Source organism: Lynx rufus, unplaced genomic scaffold, assembly GCF_022079265.1.
Source record: "Lynx rufus isolate CCGP_SWC_20201006 ecotype Redwood Valley unplaced genomic scaffold, mLynRuf1.p SCAF_7, whole genome shotgun sequence".
NCBI lineage: Eukaryota > Metazoa > Chordata > Mammalia > Carnivora > Felidae > Lynx > Lynx rufus.
Window position 1 is genome coordinate 111,374,284 of NW_025814889.1, and position 20,681 is coordinate 111,394,964.

The 20,681-nt window shown below is 38.3% G+C and overlaps 1 long non-coding RNA gene across 1 annotated transcript in view; it reads right to left on the bottom strand.

Moving 5' to 3' along the window:
• Positions 1 to 11,038, bottom strand: part of LOC124502219 (uncharacterized) — a 54,445-nt gene extending 43,407 nt beyond the window's left edge. The window contains exons 1-3 of the long non-coding RNA XR_006959874.1: positions 10,954 to 11,038; positions 5,550 to 5,638; positions 5,146 to 5,362 (exon numbers count right to left, since the gene is read on the bottom strand). This is a non-coding gene — a long non-coding RNA (uncharacterized LOC124502219). The remainder of the gene's footprint in view (positions 1 to 5,145; positions 5,363 to 5,549; positions 5,639 to 10,953) is intronic.
• Positions 11,039 to 20,681: the final 9,643 nt, after the last annotated feature.

The window sequence follows — 20,681 nt, forward strand, 5'->3', positions numbered from 1 at the left end:
CATTTGCTTCTGTCTTTGCCCTCTTTCAGACTCCCAACATACCAGCCAAAGTGATTCCATTAAGACATGTGTTAGATAATGTTATTCCTCTGCTCAAAACCCTCTAATGGTCTCCTTTCTACCTACAAGGCATAATTTGGGCCCCAATTGCTTTTAACCTCATTCCCTCCCACTCTCCTATTTGCTTCTTTTAGTTTGGTCACTCTGGCTTCCTTACTATTCCTAAAATACATCTGTACTTCAAACTTTATATTTTTTCTACCTAAATGGCTTTTCCCCCTACCTAGGTAACTTTTTGATTCCTCTGGTCTTAACTTAAACCTCACTCTCTCAGTGAAGCTTTTTCTGACCCCATATCTAAAATTGCAAATTTCACACACCCCCCAAATAATAACTCCCTTCTTGGCCTTTTATTCCTCAGCATTTATCACTATCTAACATACTTTTTAGTTTACTTATTTAACTTATCTATCTCTACCATTAGAAGGTACGCTCCATGAGAATAGAGTTTTTAGTCTTTGCACAGTTATACCCCAAGAACCTAAAAGAATTCACAAACCTCACAAAGACACTTATTGATAAATGAAATAGCTAAGAAATAAGAGCCATAAATATTTCAAAGAAAGAATTCAAGAAATAATTTGTTAAAACTTAAGAACCTGTTTATAGGGACACCTGGGTGGCTCAGTCAGTTAAGTGTCTGACTTCAGCTCAGGTAATGATCTCATAGTTCATGGGTTTGAGTCCCGTGTCAGGCTCTATGCTGACATCTCAAAACCTGGAGCCCGCTTCAGATTCTGTGTCTCCTTTTCTCTCTGCCCCTCCCCCACTCACTCTGTCTCTCTCTCTCAAAAATAAATAGTTTTAAAAAAATTTTTAAAAAGAACTTCAGTTTACAAAATGACACCTGGTACCTTATTAACAAAATAAGACCCACAATAAGACACAACGTTATGAAATCCAAAATGTTAGATATTTAGAAAAAGATACTAAAACTTCCCGTAAGAAAATAACTGATTATATACAAGGAACTGAGAATTAGATTAGCATTAAACTTTTCAGAAGTGGTGCAATATACTAGAAAAAAAATGGAGTGTTTTTAAAATTCTGATAAAATTTTATTTCTAATCAAAAATTCCTTATCCAAATAATTTATTATGTAAATATGAAGGTTAAAAAAGACCATCTCAGGCATTTAAGATTTTAAAATAAATTACCTCCCATGTACTTTTTTTAGGAAGCTACTGGAGGATGTGCTTCACCAACATGAGGTTGTAAACCAAAAAAAAGTAAGGCATTAGATCCAGGAAATAAAGAATATAAAAAAAAAAAAAAAACACGCAAAGAGAATTTGGAGAATAGTGTGGAACAGCAAGCCTAAAGGTCAACGAGTTCAAATTGGAACAAGACAACACAAGGTTACAGTAGGAATCTCAAAGACAAAAGAACTGTTAGGTTACCTAACATTTTTATTCGTATTAAAGGAACTTTAATGTTTGGGAAGATTTCTATATTGGCATAGGAAATTAAGTGAACAACAACAACAAAAGTCTACGTTATTTTAAACTCCAGGAAAAATAGAAAGCTTTAGGAGGAGAAAAGTAAAATCATTCTTGCTGGTTTTGCTGGGATATGTAGCATGTATAGAGTCATGATAATTTAAATTCTGATTATTGAATTAACTAAAAGTTGTCTACACACACACACACACACACACACACAAACACATAAACACAAACACACACACTGGGGAAGGAAAGTGTCTTAGCCTTGAATGCTCTGGAAAAATGGGGTCTGGGTCTGACAAAAGAATTTAAATAGTGAGGCTTGGGATGCCTGGGTGCCTCAGCTGGTTAAGTGTATAACTTCAGCTCTGGTCATGATCTCACAGCTCATGAGTTCAAGCTTTGCATCGGGCTCTGTGCAGACAGCTCAGAGCCTGGAGCCTACTTCAGATTCTGTCTGTGTCTTTCTGTGCCCTTCCCTCATTCTCTCTCTCTCTCTCTCTTTCTCAAATATAAATAAAATATTTAAAGAAATTTTAATACTGAGATTTTATTGGAGAGGGACAAATCCAGGTCAATGAGTGACAGGAGTATATAAAGCAATGCAACATGATGGTAAGCAATAAAGGCCATTTGTTACATGTTGGCCTCTCATTGGTCAAAATTTACCCACAGATATAATTCTCCTTCATTTCTGAGTTGGGTTATCTGGTCCCTCCAACAGCCATTGGGAAGATGAATTTCACATTCTGAGCACTGGAATTTCATCTAAATCCAGATGTGGTAACAAGAGCCAGAAGTGTTAAACCTTGTGTTAGTTGGCCCAGCTGTGCTTCTGGCAGCCAAGAGGAAGGGCCCAAGATTCCAGGGCAAATGACTGATTATCTCCTGGGAGCAGTATCACAGTCCGGGAGCTGGACATCACCCGGGAAACTGAGGAGGCAAATAAGACTTTTACCCAGTACAGAAAGTAAACAAATATTGCAGAAAAAGACTTCAAGGGAGCTAAATTCTAACTTTCTATAGTAGTATTTTGAGATCATGGCTAAATTTTTTTTATTTTTTTTTTGAAGTTTACTTATTATTTTGAGAGACAGAGAGAGAGAGAACATGAGCAGGAGTAGGGCAGAGAGAGAGAGAGAGAGAATCCCAAGCAAGCTCCACACTGTCAGTGCAGAGCCTGATGCAGGATTCAATCTCACAAACCATGAGATCATGACCTGAGCTGAAACCAAGAGTCAGACACTTAAATGACTGAGCCACCCAAGCACCCTTAATGTCTAAATTTTTAAAATCAGAAAAGTGACAACTAGCTAGCTAGACAAATGGATAAAGAAAGAATGAGAAGCACCAGAAATACTAATTATCGAATCTGGTTGCCTCTGGAAATCACACATTTGTCCCTGCTCATGGGGCAAAGCAGGGACAGAACTGTAATATGGTTTGCATGATTAATCTATGTTCATGTATTAAAAATTACATAAAGTAGAATGAGTGAAAATTTTATATGGAAAGAAAAAGAGCAATGGCCTCTCAACAGACATGGCAGCCTCTGGAACTGCCACGTATACAGAGGTTGAACATGTGGGTGGGAATGACTGGAGATAAGCCTGGGGACATAGGATGAGGATGATTGTAAGTCATGCTAAGGACTCTTAACTTTATTCTGCAGGACTTGAGGAATCAGTGAAGAGTTTAAAGCAGGGAAGAGATGTGACCATCTTTGTATTTCAGAAAGAATACTCTAGCTGTACTTCAGAAAACACATTAAATGGAGAAAGGCTTGGAGGCAGAGAGTTGCTTTAAGAAGCTAATGGAATATCCAAATGGAAAGATAAAAGTTCTGAATTAAGTATAGTAGAAACAAAGAGAAGAGAGACCTATCAGTTCTTTAGGATCTGTAGACCAATTGGTACCAATCTGCCTTATGAGCCATAAGGAAGAGGTTAAGGATGAGAGAAACAGAAAGAAGCCAATCATCCCACATAGAAATCAAACATGCGGCATTACTCTTGGGAACATCATCCTAACTCGTCTCTCTACGTAATCCAGTGCGAAATTCTCCAAAAGAGGTTTCTATTCCCTCAGCAAATCTATCATGCAGTCTACCAACCGTAGTCATAGTTATTTCTTGAATATTTTAAGTGAACATTTATGATGATTGCAATCACGCATTTCTAAATTACTAAGTGGGAGTAAGTTCCTGTGAAAGTGACCTCTTAAAGGAAGAAATATTTTTAAATGCTAACTCCTCCTCATATGACATTTCTTCCCTTTAAAAAAAGTCTTGCTCTTACCCATGCTGAGAGTGTTGTTTATGGCCCACTCATCTCATTTCTGTACGTCAGTATTTCTCCTCTCCTCCATACCCAGCAATTAAAGTTTCTTTTCCTTTCACTCCATTGTGAAAACTGCCAATGAGTTTCTCTTCTAAAATCCCATTTTAACCATCTTATTTGTTAATTAAAAATCTTTAGGCTTTTTATCTTCCCGTGCAATAAATATATAGACACTGTATAGTATATTCTCTATATCACTATTACTGTTAATCATCTCAAATCTAAAAGGTATGATTATCGTCCTTGTTCTATAGATAAAAAGATCAAAGGGGAAAAGGCAATTTTTGAATTAAAATTGAGTATCTTTCCACTTCTATTTTTCCCCTACTTCTATTTAGTCTGTTATCAAAGACCCTTCAAAACCCACACACTCCAAAGCTCTCTTCCCATTAGTCTCTTCTGAAATGTAGTTCTTAGGTGGAGGGATTTATGAGCCCCCTGGAACCCTATCTGGTGTCCATGAGTAGACTATACATGTACATAAGCACTTAAAAAGTATATAAATTTTTGCATTTATTTTTGTATGGTCATTTGTTGGAAGGTAATTCAAAGTATTTATCAATTATTTCACACTCCTTACCTTCAAGTACTTCAAATTTAGTTGGTGAAACAGACGCATAAACATTGACCAACAGGATAGTCAATGTCAAAATGCTAGCCGAAAAATATACAAAAACATTAATTAACCTGAGTGCATTTGCTATTTCTCAATTATTAAAATTCTGTTTTCTCAATGATGTCATAAAAATTTTGTCATGAAGCCAAACTCCAAAATATTTGATGATACTATAACACTTTCTCTTCTAGATTATATCTGAGAAGCATTTTTTACTACTGACTAATACACCATGCATCAAAATGGCTCTAAGATGAAAAACAATGTCAAATCAATGTACCATCTCAACATGCAATATCTCGTGCAGAGGACTAAAGCAGCCAACACTGCTTTGATCTGCATTGGCCTGGATTACCTAGAAAACAAAGTTGCGGCACAGACTAAGCTCTAATACTTTTAATGAATGTACAACACCAGGGAAGCATGAGGAAAGGAAAGGGGAAATGAGATAGTGAAGGACCAGAAGGAATACAAGATAATGTGTTACCTTGCTGGCCGCTGATATAAACTGTATTTCAAGAAGGCACATGCAGATGGTAGGCAGGTGACTCCTTTAGGCCACAGGGTATGTATGATACGACATAATACAACTTTAGGCTATACAGAGAAACCATGCCTTAGAGTAGTCCGCTGGAAAGAAGAAGGGGGCTAAAACTTCTTTTTCCAGTTCCTTCCTGTCTCTTACCTCCCAGTGGACTTCTGGGTTTCATCACCCATCTCCATAACGTTTTATCATATTTATCAAGTCTTGACTTCTTATCGAGACATGTGGCTGGTTGGCTTCAAGCAGAAGAATGATGTATCCCAAGAGAGGGAAGAAATGACAAGAGACTCTGAGGTGGCATGTGAGATGTGTCCCATGCAATATCAGATTCATCAGGCTCTCAGATTCATCAGTCAGGCTGGGAGATGAAAATCAGAATAAGAAGGAGTGAAGTTTACAAGAAACTGGTTTGGCCATTTGTCACTAACTTGCAAGGTTTTGAGAAAGTGGTACAAAGCAAACATCACAAGCCATGCTAAAGAAGTTGGGTTTAGTGGACAGTGAAGATAATGAGAAACCCTTAGCATCGCAGGTACAGTACTTACACCCAAGGAACTCATTCAATTCCATGCTCATCATTGGTTGTTGACGGGGGAAACAGGAAGAAGAGCCATGAACACTCTCAGTGCCAAAACTTTAAAAGAACAAAAAATAAAATAAAATAATTAAATTAAATTAAATGCCCTTGCAAATGAATGTGGCCAGGACAAGTGTTAAAAGCATCATCTTCCAAAATGCAGTTATAAATAGTAATGCAGGGTGTCCATATCAATATGTCCGTTTTAAGTTTGTTGTTTCGTCCCATTGCTTCAGCTAAGGCTTCAGATGGTGGTTTATAGTCATCTGCTGCTGGAGTCTCGAACATCAAGAAAGACAGTCTCTGTCCACCAGTTTCTTGGACCTGGACATAGATAAACCTCAGGCATTTCCTGTCCCACTCACTCCCCTACCGGCACAGTGCCCCTTCCCCTTCACCGACAGCAAACAGCAATAGTGACCACCCTTCTATTTTTTTCCTCTCCTTTCACCTCAGCAACCTCTTCAATCTCAGCAACTTTTCAATCAATAACTGTTTTCAAATGGACTTATTTTATTTTGCTACTTGTTATTTGAATTCCTGGTGTAATTCTAACATCACATCATGGTTTCTCTACACTATAGTGCTTGCCATTGCAGGAGGAAATTATAATTCGTATCTGATACTGCACATTGTTATTGCATTCTGCATTCAAACATTTGCACTAATGACTGATTAATTATTAAATAATTAGATCAGCGGTTTTGTAAAATGCTTTATATTATGTAAGAAATCCCTTAGAGATTGTAAGTACTTAAAATGCAATAGTGTTATTTGGAGAAACACAATGCACTCTAGTAATGCATTATTTTTTCCATTGAAAACAAGGAAATGTGGGCTGTATTTACCAAAACCTTATGTAACACATTAAAAATGCACTTGATCATCAAATAATCCAGCAACCGCGCTCCTTGATATTTTCCCAAAGGAGTTGAAAACCTACGTCCACACAAAAACCTACCCATGAATCTTTATAACAGCTTTATTCATAATTTCCCAAACCTGGAAGCAGCCAAAATGTTCTTCAGTAGGTGAATGGCATAAATAAACTGTGATACATCCAGACAAGAAATATTATTTGGTGCTAAAAAGAAATGAACTGTAAAGCCAGGAAAACACATGGAGGAAACTTAAATGCATGTTACTAAATGAAAAAAGCCAATCTGGAAAAACGACATACTATATTATTCCAACTATATGATGTTTTGGAAAGGGCAAAACAGTAAAAAGACAGTAAAAAGACAGTAAAAAGTTCAATGGTTGCCAGGGGTTGGGGAGGGGGTAATAAGTAGTTGGCGCACAGGGGATTTTTTAGAGCAGTGAAAATACTCTGTATGATTCTGTAACAATGTATACATGCCATTATTCATTTGTCCAAACCCGTAGAATGCACAACATGAACAGTGAACCCTAGTTAATGTAAACCATGGACTTTGGGTGATTATGATGTGTTAACGTAGGTTTATCAATTGTAACAAATGTACCAAACATACTAAATGTTGATAATGGGGAGGTTATGCATGTGTGGGAGCAGGAGGTATATAAGAAATCTCTGTACCTTCTCCTTGATTTTGCTTTGTATCTAAAACTGCTCTAGGGGCGCCTGGATGGCTCAATCGGTTGAGTGGCCGACTTTGGCTCAGGTCATGATCTCACCGTCTGTGAGTTCGAGCCCCGCATCGGGCTCGGATCCTGGAGCCTGCTTTGGATTCTGTGTCTCCCTTGCTCTCTGACTGTCCCCGGCTCATGCTTTGTCTCTATCTCAAAAATAAATAAACATTAAACAAATTTTTTTTAATAAATAAATAAAACTGCTCTAAAAAAATCTTTTTTAAAAAATATAAATATAAAATAGTATGTGATTTAGATAACAAAGGAGGCCCTTGTATGTCTATGTATGGCTCCTATAGAAATGTGGGCTTATATATATTTGTGTTTATGTACATGTATATATAAATATACACTCACTTATCTATATCTGTATAAATATATGTATTGTTTGTATATATGTATACATATTTCTCTTTTCAGCATCCCAGGGTGGAAAGAATTAGTCCTTGGCAGCAGATAGACCTAACGCTGAATTCTCGCTCCCCTACTCACTGGGTGACCCTCAAGCTCTTCAGTAATAAAATGGCTAGTCCATATAATATCGACCTTATAATTTTTCCATAAGGATTAAAAGTACTAAAGTATGTAACTGCCCTAAAAAGGTCTACCAGATAGCTCAGTGGTCAACAAATTTTAGCTTCCTCCGTGTATATTCTCATGACTCTCTGTCACTACAGAAGTTCCTTGAATCTAGAATCAGGGCACATTTGTCTTTGTGTTCTCGGCATCTACCCCATAATAAGCGCTCTGTGAATGTTAGTTGAATACAATGGAATTACAATGCAGGCTACTAAGAAATCAAATACTCATCACTAAAGGATTTTGAAGTTAGTGGAGGAATCTTATTTAAAGGCTGTCTGGGATCTTATCAAGAACATATCACACACAAAAAATTTTCCTTTTCTTGGACTTTTCAAATGTATTTTCTAGCTTACAGTCTTCTAGTGTAAAAGTTACTGTTATTTGTGTCAGTTTTATTTGAAAGTGGCAATTTCTATATCCCTTGAGAGAGAATGATTGGTTTTCTCTTTCTATAGGAATAAAATAAAATAAAATTTAAGTGCAGGCTAGATCTTAGAACTAAATTTTTTTTTTCCATTTCAGTCTTTCACCTTTCCAATTTAATTATAGGAAAATTTCTTTTCTTATTTTTCATTCAAGCCCTGTGTTACCAATTTTCATCATTATTATTTGTTTTTAACAAGTTAGACTTTTACATTTTTTTTTCCTATTCACCACTCTGTGGTGCATCTGGCTTCCCATTTGTTAAGAAAATAGGCAGAAGATGCTATTGAACTATTGTATGCTTCCCAAACGGAGGCCTTGATTTCAATGATACCCATGCAAGGACAAAATATGACCCTAGTAAATGCGAAACAGGTGATCATCATAGCCTTGAGATTGGCCAGATCGCAATCAACTGGAACTTCCTCCTACCTAATTTTAATTCCATTTGAGAATTACCCATGATAATTTGACCCAGGTCTCTCCACAAAGTAACATTATCTTAGAGTTTACAATTTCGTTAACCTCTTGTGATTAGAAAAGGGAGTATTTCAAAACTTCCACTTGATTACTCTGAACTGTGACGGTTTCCTTTGCATGGGTTAAGCTTGTGTTACTTGCATTTAACATGGCAAATTCAGTGTGACCAATGCAAGCTGATGCAATGCCTTCACAGAAATAATACTGTGAAGGAGGATCTCATTGAAATCATATCCAGCATGAGACTGCCTAAACGGTGATTTTTTGAATCAAAACTACTAAGTAGCAGAGACTATTTTGAACAAATTCAAACTAAAAGATGAATTAATTTAGAATAATTTAAAAACCTACATGACACTGACTTACCTGATTGAATGGACCTTTAATAGCTTACTCTCTTCATCAGAGAATGGAAAATCTTAAAATAAAATCTGGTAATCATTTTTTAAAATGTAAGCTAGAGCTCAGCATAATGAAATGAGAAGTTTGAAATATATATTCTAATCACCAAGCGATTAACAAAATTGCAAACTCTAAGATAATATTGCTTTGTGAAGAGACCTATATCAAATTATCATGAAGTGAAATATGAAATTAAAATTAGGTAGAAGCTGGAGTAACATTTTAGTAAGTCACGTGCATTGCAGTGGATCTAAAAGTTATCATACGTGCTTTTAAATGTAATGCTGATCTGATCATAAGGATGAGAACAAATATTTAAGACTTAAAGCCAATCGCCAGGGGGATGTCCAGAACTCTTTTCTTTCACAGTCCTAAAAACAAAGTTAGAAGATGTTGATTATACTTGAATAAAAAAAAAAGTTAGAATGTAATCTTCTAATTCTACCTTAAACTCCTTTTGAAAATAACAATGATAAACAAAATAAGTTTTTGAAGTTTTCAAACGTAATGTTTAAAGATACTGAAAAACTTCAAATAAAGTTCATACTTAAGTAGTATGAAAAAAAAAATCTTTCACCTTCTCACAGTTAGAAGTATCTACTCAGTGCAATTCTTGCAGCACTAAAACCATAAGCTCCAAGAGGGCAGGAGCCATGTGTCTTTTGTTTCTGGCTCTATTCCAACAACTAATGTAATGCTGGCTTATATTATGTGCTTCACCAATGTTTGTTGAATGGGTGAATAATCATGTACATGCACTAATTACTAAGAGATCCCACTAATTCATTAATAATGGCTCCCATTTGTTCAGTCTTTCAAAACTAACTGAACAAATATGTGTTGAGAAGTTCTACGTACCAAGCTCTGTTCTGGGCACTAGGGATAGAGCTGTGAATGAAGCAGACAAAATGAAATCCTCATCCCATTGAATCTTCTCTTGTAACAGGGAAAGACAACCAATCAATGCTATAAGCAAGTAAAATATATAGAAGGTTAGTTGGTGATAAGTGATTTGTAGAAAATAAAACAGTGGACACAGGTAAAGAGTATTAGGTGGTGGGGAGAACTTTCTGGAATATTGAAGGCACAGTAAGGAGGGGCTAGTGTGTTTGCAACAGACAGTCAAAGGGAGAGAAGAAGGTGAAATTAAAAACATACCAGGGTGCCTGGCTGGCTCAGTTGGTAAAGCATGCAACTCTTTTTTTTTTTTCTTTTAAGGACTAACTCAATTTATTTTATTTTATTTTATTTTATTCATTTATTTATTACTTTAATGTCTATTTATTTTTGAGAGAGAGAGACAGAGCATGAGCAGGGGAGGGGAGGAGAGAGAGAAGGAGACACAGAATCCGAAGCAGGCTCCAGGCTCTGAGCTGTTAGCACAGAGCCCCATGCAGGGTGAACCTATGAGCTGTGAGATCATGACCTGAGACGCTTAGTCGACTGAGCCACTCAGGTGCTCCAATCATGCAACTCTTGATCTCGGGCTTGTGAGTTCAAGCCCAATGTTGGGTGTAGGGATTACTTTAAAAAATAATATCTTGGGGCGCCTGGGTGGCGCAGTCGGTTAAGTGTCCGACTTCAGCCAGGTCACGATCTCGCGGTCTGGGAGTTCGAGCCCTGCGTCGGGCTCTGGGCTGATGGCTCAGAGCCTGGAGCCTGTTTCCGATTCTGTGTCTCCCTCTCTCTCTGCCCCTCCCCCGTTCGTGCTCTGTCTCTCTCTGTCCCAAAAATAAATAAACGTTGAAAAAAAAAATTAAAAAAAAAATAATATCTTAAAAAAAAAAATACCAGGCATTTATAACGCTTTTCCTCTGAGTGAATCAGAAACCATCAGAAGGTTTTGAGCAAAGAAATGACACCATCCAACTTACATTGTAACAGGCTCATTCTGGCTGCCATGTTGAGAATAGAATGAGGCAAAGTCGGAGCAGAAGCAGGGACACGAGTAAGGAGGTTACTTCAACCATCTAGGGAGGAAATGATGACTTAAATTTATTGTTCACCATGTTCCAGACATGGTTTAAATATGTGAGAACTAGTTTATATATTTCATATTTACATAACCTATTACCTAATTCTTACAAACTTCTGAGGTTAATATTTTACTGCCATTTTCTGGATCAGGAAATGTTAATAATGTTTAACGTGCCCAAAGTCACTTGGCTAGCAGCTGGCAGATGTGGGATTCAAACACAAGTCTGTGTCACTGTTAACTTCCCCACTGCAATGAGACTCTAAGTTTTTATACATATTTTTCAAATGTTTTTGTAATAACTATCATCAGTATATCCAGAGATTACAATGGTAGTCACTCTAGGAATAATGTGAAATTAATAAGAAACCAAAACATTCTTCCATCTCTGTCCTTAACTTCTCTGTGCCATGAAGCTCTATACCAGCCAAACCAACTGACTATTATCTCCTAAATATTTCTTGAACTTTCCTGATGATCTCACAAATTTAGAATTTTAAGAACCAACTTCACACTCAAAGCAAGAGCCCTGTCTACATAAAGCCTGATATTAGATCATTTGTTCTCTGAATATTTCCAATAGTTCTAGGACAAAGAGTTCATTAGTGGCTGTACCTGTTCATGCACTCATGTGAAACGCCATCTGAGAATCCCAGAAATTCCGGCAATAGATCTTGCAAAGAGCTACCCACATTAAAAGCATGGCTGGTGGGTGATAGCTTTCACATTATTGAACATTCCCCATCTCCCAGGGCTTCTTATGATACAGAATTATGACATTAATGAAAACTGGGACTTAGGGTAAAAAAACAAAATCTTGCTCCTATTGCTATTAGCATACTAAGATTTCTTGGCTTTAGGTCCAAAATTTCATATTTTTAAAATTGTAGTTAATTTTCACTTTCATCTATAACTCATAAAGGAAGCCACTGAATGAGGGGCAGAAAATAGAACCATGAGTTATAATATTAGAATCTCAGTCCTGCATTTACTCCCACCCAGATGTGGGTTTCAGGAAGTGAATATTACCATGTGAACGATCTGTCTATTCTGTGGCCTGACACTTTAAATTCAACCCCAGATAATGCACTAGGATGGAGAGAAGAGGAGAAAATCACAAGAGATTGGGACACTTTGGTAGCTTCGCCTGTTGACCTGGCTCTGTGGGATTCTGCTGAGGTGCCTGGATGGGAATAAACTTTCAATTAGCAATACTATTCTCCCAGAGTTTGGTAAAAGTACAACACAAAAGGCAAGGGACAGGGGATGTGTGGGGCTTGTTTTCAGTTCTTCCACATTTTATAGAGCTTCAGACAATAACAATGGAATAAAGATTGTAAAAGCCATTCATTTCTTTAAAGTTCCTTCTTGCTCCATTCCCTAGCGCTAATGACTGGATGCCGGAAGCTTAGTAAGAACAGGATTCAAGCATCATTAACAGGTGAGATTTAACACAAAAACTTGGAACAATTATCTCCATTGGAACCGTTCAAGTGAACTTAGGAAAGGCAAGTCAACTATCCATTGCTTGCATCCGTTTACATCTAAGGCTAAAATTAAAGGCATATCTGCTTTTATCTAACGATATTTTAAACGTCATTTTTGTACTTCTCCTGTGTATTAGCATGGAAAGTTGTAGGCATGCTAAACAGAATTGAGGGTCCGGACCAGAAGTCTAAGTTACTAAAATAAAGAGCTTTGTATGATGGCTTCTCACATTGTTATTACAATGTCATGTAACAACTCTCTCCTTAAAACATCATCCCAGGCTATTGCCTGAGTCGTAAGTAAAAACACCGGTATGGTCCTCGGGCCGGCTCTGAAGCAACTTCTTTAGAACAGGATGTGCTTCTTCCTTGAGGTGACAGGTTACATACTGTGAGTTTTTTTCCTCCCTATTGAAAACATCTCATTTGCTGCCAAACTATATGTAAGGCAAAGAAGCACGGTCTGCCCTCAAAGGCTCCTTGGAGACTGAAACCAGAGAATAGCCGGACATACACGCAGTATGAAAAGTCTAAATTAAACAATGGCTTTACAAGAGCTCCTTCCCATGTGACTTTGAATCAGAGTAAAGGGAAGTTCACCAAAATCAAAGCAGTAAAAGGGATCTTTATTTGGAAAGTACTCATTAACTCGGCAAAGCCAAGCTTTAAGAATTAGATCTGTGAGGAAAATCCTCCTGGCAATGAAACCAGGGCTTTGATTTCTACTGGCTCATAAAATAAATAATAATATCCACTTACAGTTCTATATTACCTTTCAGTGTACAAAGTGCTTTTCCATACATTATTTTATCTTCACAACATTCTTGTGAGGTATTGAGGTATGATTGCTCCCTTTCATGGGTTAAGAAATTGAGGCTGGGTAAGCAGACAGGATTTCCTCAAGGTCACATAGTAATAACTTATTAAGAAGTAGAGCCCAACCTGCAGTTCTGGTCTCCAGACTCCCATTAGGATCTCCTTCCTCTGTTGCATCTCTAAAGTCAGTAAACCCTAATTCCAGATTATCATATCTAGTTAAACGCTAATTGGGGAAATTCTAAAAGGCCCCTGGTTACCCAAGAGCTTGACAAAAGATAGGCCAGACTTGGAAGAAAGCACACTTCCAAGCTGCTTTATATGTGTTCCCTGTGACAATGGCAAGAACCCAAGGTATATTTTGAGGAAAAACAAAATTTAAATGAACCCTATTTTTGAATTTCATAACAGTAATGTCAAAGGCTGAAGCTATGGCATACAATAGAAGCTCTGCCAGTGAAAAAATACAAAAGAAAAAGTTCCGTGACTAATTTATAAACTCGAAACAAGTCTTCTAAGGTTCTCTGTCAACTGAACTAAACACTATAATTTGACGTGCTGAAAATATTCAAGGGGGCGCCTGGTTGGCTCAGGCAGTAGAGCATGTGACTCTTGATCTCGGGGTTGAGTTTGAGCCCCACGTTGGGTGTAGAGATTACTTAAAAATAAAATCTTTAAGAGAGAGAATATTTGAAACTTACTTTTGGTTGGCTGAAATTAGAGGTGTTGTTTGTTTGTTTGTTTTACAAATGTGGGGTGAAAGGCAGAGAGACACAGAGCAGAGAATAATGCTGGAAGGGCATTGTTTTGGTGTCCAGAGAGGTTGGGCTTTGAATCCTGTCTCCTGGAGACCTGAGCACTCTATGATTTAACTCCTGACAGGGGCTATATCTATGAATGGAAGCAAAACTATAAATGCTTGGTGGTTTAGTTAGCTCAAGCTGTGCTTTGACAAAATACCAGAGACTGGATGGCCTGAACATGTATTTTCTCACTGTTCTAGAGGCTGGGAAGTCCAAGATCAAGGTACCGGCAGGGTTGATTCTTGGTGAGAACCCTCTTCCTAATGTGTCGATGGGCACCTTCTTGCTGTGTTCTCACATGACCTTTACTGTGTGTGGCAGGGGGGCAGAGGGAGAAAGGAAGCAAACTCTCTGGTGTCCTTTCTTATAAGGGTGTTAATCTTATGATGGGGACTCTACCCTCATGACTTCATCTGAACCTAATTACTTTCCAAAGGCCCCACCTCCTAATACCATCACATTGGGAGTTTGGAGAAACAATCATTTAGTCCATAGAACTTGGTTCCTACCCTAGCATGAAAGCAAACTGGAAAAATAAGGCAGTTAGAAATAAAATAGCAATATTTTTAATTAAGTAGGTACCCAAAATAGTGAAGACCACTGGAGCCCAAAAGTTCTGAGTCACTAACATTGGTCACAATCTGTCAGGTAGCCCTTAAAACAATCGAGAACACTGACCAGTATGCCAAGAGAGGATGCTGGACTTGAGATGGCAATCATTGTCTGCTGCCCATGACCTATTTTCAGAGAATCCATCTGTTTGTACCAAATGATACCTACCATTAACCGTGATGTGTAAACAGCTGCCCTGAGGAGAAACCAACTATAATTCAGCTGAGCAAATCAGATTCTCTGACATAGGAATGTAGCATTAGATTTAATAGCTGAGATAGTAAGGTGACAGTTGCCTGGGATAGGGGTGGAGAGACATACTGACAGCTATAGAATGAAAGTCATGTCTGGACCCATAAGCAAAAGCTACATACAAGCGGAGGTTAAGGGGGAATAGGGCAGCCATGGAGAAGGTGGCAAATATGGGGGTGCCTGGGTGGTTCAGTCGACTGAGCGTCCACCTTCGATTCAGGTCATGATCTCATGGTTCGTGGGTTCGAACCTCATATCAGGGTCTCTGCTGTCAGCACATAGCCCCCTTTGGATCCTCTGTTTCCCTCTCGCGCTCTCTCTCTCTCTGCCCCTCCCCCACTGGCACTCTCTATCTCAAAAGTAAACATTAAAAAAAACCCAAAAAGTTAAAACAACAACAACAAGGTGGTAAACAGGCAAGCAAAATTGAACAAATGAGCAGAGAAAGTAGACCCAGGAGGCCAGTCATCCAATGAGAGAAGGGAATACACTCAGGTACTGATCTGCAATCCAGGGCCTCCTGTGGCTTGACTGTCCTTTTTTCCCTGCCTCCAGATATTTCAGAGATGCCTGGTCTCCTTTCCATAAACTCTCTTTTTACTAGAAATAGTCTGAATGGCCTTCTGCCTCTTGCAACTAAAAAGCCTTGAACATAAGACCATGAAAGAGGGAGATTAATTTGATTAATACAGATCCGTGTGATAATGGCAAAGAACAATCTAAAAACAACACGGGTGGGGGCTGGGAGAAACCCAGTGAGCCTGCAGTCAGAGCTGGGTCATGCAATCAGAGCTGGGTCAGGTTAACCGAAGAACCCTCCCGAAGAACATGAACCGAGTGAAGTTTGGAAAGAAGAGAGGCACTGCCCGCAGTGAGAAAGGCATTTATCTAGGAAAATATCTGCAAAGAGATGTAAAAAGAAAACCGCTGAAAGTGAGTTCCAAAGCAAGCCAATAAAACAGCCTGATGTTTCACAGAATAAATCATTCTTAAAATTAATTTCATTTTAAATGCAGTATCTTCTAACCTAATAAAGATTTTCTAATTATTAGATTGCTTTGAAACTCACCTTCCCTTCAATTCAACAAAAGTGATTTTTTTATTAGTTTTGCCGTTTTTAATTCCAAAATCAATTGACGCTTTAGTTTCTGGTCAGTTGCTAACTATCAATTTTCAGTGAATCAAGCCTTCACATGCTCAAGTTCTCCTTATGGGACTTACACAGATTTCCTAGTTTGTGGTCTAATTATGAGAGCAAAGAAGCTTTCTGAGGATCCACATTCATGGTTTAATGCTGTGACTTAACGATTTAACTTGATATTAGACATTAATTCTAACATGCATACACGTTAAAACATCTTGACATAGAAAGATATTCCTATTATTGGCTTGACCCTCCCGTGTATGCTTTAGCCTCAAAAAATATTATAAGCTCCTCTTATTAGGGGTATGTCACAATGGATTACTATCTGAAGGAGCATTTGAGAGTTTTTGAGCCCTGACCATGCTTGACACAACCAGAGAGTTGTCAGATCAATCAGTAATTGCTGGCAAAGTAACAACAGGTGACTCTAATGGGAATAAATGGACGGGAACAGCTGTTATACGGCAGAGTCTTTCCCTTTGGGGATACTACCAAAAAATCATAAAAGCATAATAAAGGCTAGCTACAACTGCTAGTATCGTGCTACTATATATATATATATTAGGGATTTCTAATAGATATATATTTATATGTATATATTTATATATATATATTTATATATATATTTATATATATATATTTATATATATATATAGTAGCACGATACTAGCAGTTGTAGCTAGCCTTTATTATGCTTTTATGATTTTTTGTAGTATATATATATATATACACACACATATATATATATATATATATATATAAATATTTGCAAACAAGTTCAGACTTACTTAGTACTCAAGGCTGTTCGTTTGTTCCACAAATATTTATTGAGCTCCTATTATGTGCCAGCCAAGCTCTGGGAGTACATCACTGAATGAAAGAGTCCCTCTCTGTGGCACTTAGGATGTAGGGAGATTTGGGATCTCTTACCTAGACTTGCTCTGGGATATCTTCCTCACTCATGATTCTGTGCCTTCTAACATGCTGTCACCCCTCTACTGAGGATGTTCCCACAGACACAAACCACACACACACACACACACACACGTGCAAGGACACACCCATAAGGAAGACATTCTTTGGGCAGCTATTTCTTATTCCTCAAATTTCAACCCAAATGTCACCTCCCCTGCAAAGTTTGTTTCTAATTTCCTTTCTTCCGATTTAAATGTGTCACCCTCTTCTATTCCATTGGTCTGTGTGTCTGTTTTTGTGCCAATACCATGCTGTCTTGATGATTACAGCTTTGTAGTAGAGGCTAAAGTCTGGGACTGTGATGCCTCCTGCTTTGGTCTTCTTCAAAATTCCGAGGAGGGCACCTTTTGGGATGAGCACTGGGTGTTGTATGGAAACCAATTTGACAATAAATTTCATATATATAAAAAAAATAAATAAATAAATGTGTCACCCTCTGTGCTCCCATATATCCCATCTATGAAAGTATTTACCACAACGTACAATCTGCTATCATCGCTGATTTGTTGTGGGTTTCCCCTGTAAAGATAAGGGCCTACCTCTAGCACAATACTGGACACACAATAGGAGCCCCGGAAGTGTTTCTTAAATGAATAAATAAATGAACTACTAAGAATCAGTGTTGGCAGATGGGCTAAGAAAGGAAACAATTTTAGACATTGTAAACAGTGGTTTGGGTCCAAACCAAAAAGATTTTGATATGTGAACAGGAAGAAAAGACTATTCATCTCACAATGTCTTAAGAGCTTGGAAACAGATTCTATTTAATACCCGAGTCTCTTAAGAATGTTATAGCCTGGGAGCACCTGGTGGCAGCTGGGGGGCCCAGTCGATTAAGCGTCTGACTCGGTTTCAGCTCAGTTCATGATCTCATGGCGCGTGGGTTCGAGCCCCACGTCAGGCTCTATGCTGACCGCTGGAGCCTGGAGCCTGCTTCAGATTCTGTGTCCCACTCTCTCTGCCCCTCCCCTGCTCGTGCTCTGTCTCTCTCTTTCTCAAGAATAAATAATTGTAATAAATTTTTTAAAAAAGAATGTTGTACCCTGCCCTGCCCTTCACCAATTCAGTTCTTCAATTTAACAAAAGTCTGGAACTGCAGCCGCTATTCTTTAATACTGATCTATCTACCACACATGACAAGCACATACACCCATGCACACACAATGTAAGTCTTCTTCTTAAAGTAAATTCATTGGATGCATTAGCTTACTCTTTGGAACACAGCACACACAAGGTATTACATAAAAGATATTCCACTGGGGAATTTAAAAAAATAAATTCCCTAATTTCAGAAAAAAAAATTATTTTAACAGTCCCATAAGTGAAATTGTAGCAGATGGCGCTAAATAACTTATCACATCTCTGAGACCTGGCTTATGCCACATTATATGGGGCCACAACTGAACAGCCTGGCCTCCTAATTTAATTGCAACCTAGAGATAGATTTGGCATTTCTATGACAGTGAGTGAGAAGCTTCAATTCATGCTCATGTTGCTTTAACACCACCTAAACTCGACATGAGCTAGAGAAGACATGAACTATTCTGTCACTATCATTAGAAAGAAGTCTTGGTGGAGCACCTGGGAGAAGAAAGCCCTGTTTCTCCATCTTAATGGGTCTTTCTCAGACTCCGAGTATTTGGGATTCAGATCAAGGGCCATTTCTGGGACAAGGACAAAAGAGATTGGGAAAGTGTCTCTGTACAATTGAGAGCAAGCAGGGCAGGGCCCACTGAGCATACACTTGGAACTCAGGGCAATGTCAGATTGCCATAAAAGTTTCTGAATGCTTGTTCTCAATTACCATACTTGTTTTATTGCAGACAAATAGTCCAAAGCCACTCCAATGCCAGTCTGGAGGCTGCACTTTGAGTAGCACTGGTCCAAAACTCTTGGACTTTTTCTGTTTTTTAGGTTCACGACAAGGACCAAACAAGGTGGATGAAGGTGATCGGGGATAATTCGTTGACAGTTTGCTGGTGATGGGCAGCTTATGGTATTCAGTCTAATGGATGCTGACACCAAAAGCTGGTTCAGCAAGGGACTGACTACAAAGATATTGCTTAGAGCCTGCCTGTTTGCAAGAGAGTTGCCTTTTTAAAGGATGCCGTCTAGAGAGTTATGAAGAAGGACAAAACAAAAAACTACAAGTCCAGTTGAAAAAGCATGCTTAACGGGATGTGTGAAAACTGCAGAGACCACGTCAGAGGTAGCAGGAAGTTTACCCCTCTCTCTGTTGTTTATCCTCCTTTTCTGAGCCTTCAGTTTCCTGAATTCTGATAATTCAGATAATAATTGCTAATTTACAGGACTTGAAGGAGTATTTATAAAGAAAATAGATTTAAAATTTATTTTTCAGCCCACCCTAACTCCCTGTTAAAATACTTACGGGGTCACAGAAAACGATCAAAGACAAAAGTTATTACATCTCCAAAAACAAAATTTGTAGCCTTTTGCAAGAATCTATTAGGGATTTCTAATAAGTCTAAGAATAAAGCTGCATTTTAAGAAATTCAGAAGCTGAAGGGCACCAGGGTGGCTCAGTCAATTAAGCATCTGACTCTTGGTTTTGGCTCAGCTCATGATCTCACAGTTCATGAGATCAAGCCCCTATTCAGGCTCTGTGCTGACAGCATGGAGCCAGCTTGAGATTCTCATTCTGCCTCTCTATCTGCCCCTCCCCCACTCATGTTTTCTCTCTCTCTCTCTCTCTCTCAAATAAATAAACTTAAAAAAAAAAAAACATGGACTTCAAGATGTATTACAAAGCTGTAATCATCAGGACAGTATGGTACTGGCACAAAAACAGACACTCAGATCCATGGAACAGAAAAGAGAACCCAGAAATGGACCCACAAACATATGGCCAACTAACCTTTGACAAAGCAGAAAAGAATATCCAATGGAATACAGACAGTCTCTTCAGCAAATGGTGCTGGGAAAACTGGACAGCAACATGCAGAAGAATGAACCTGCACCACTTTCATACACAAAAATAAACTCAAAATGGATGAAAGACCTAAACATAAGACAGGAAGCCATCAAAATCCTCAAGGAGAAAGCAGGCAAAAGCTCTTTGACCTCGGCTGCAGCAACTTCTTATTCAACACGCCTCCAGAGGCAAGGGAAACCAAAGCAAAAATGAACTATTGGGACCTCATCAAAATAAAAAGCTTCTGCACAGCAAAGGAAACAATCAACAAAACTAAAAGGGAACCAATGGAATGGGAGAAGATATTTGCAAACAACATATCAGAAAAAGGGTTAGTATCTAAAACCTGTAGAAACCTTATCAAACTCAACACCCCCAAAACAAATAATCCAGTGAAGAAATGGGCAAAAGACATGAATAGACACTTCTCCAAAGAAAACATCCAGATGGCCAACCGACACATGAAAAAATGCTCCACATCACTCATCATCTGGGAAATACAAATCAAAACCACATTGAGATACCACCTCACACCTGTCAAAATGGCTAACATCAACAACTCAGGCAACAATAGATTTTGGTGAAGATGCGGAGAAAGAGGATCTG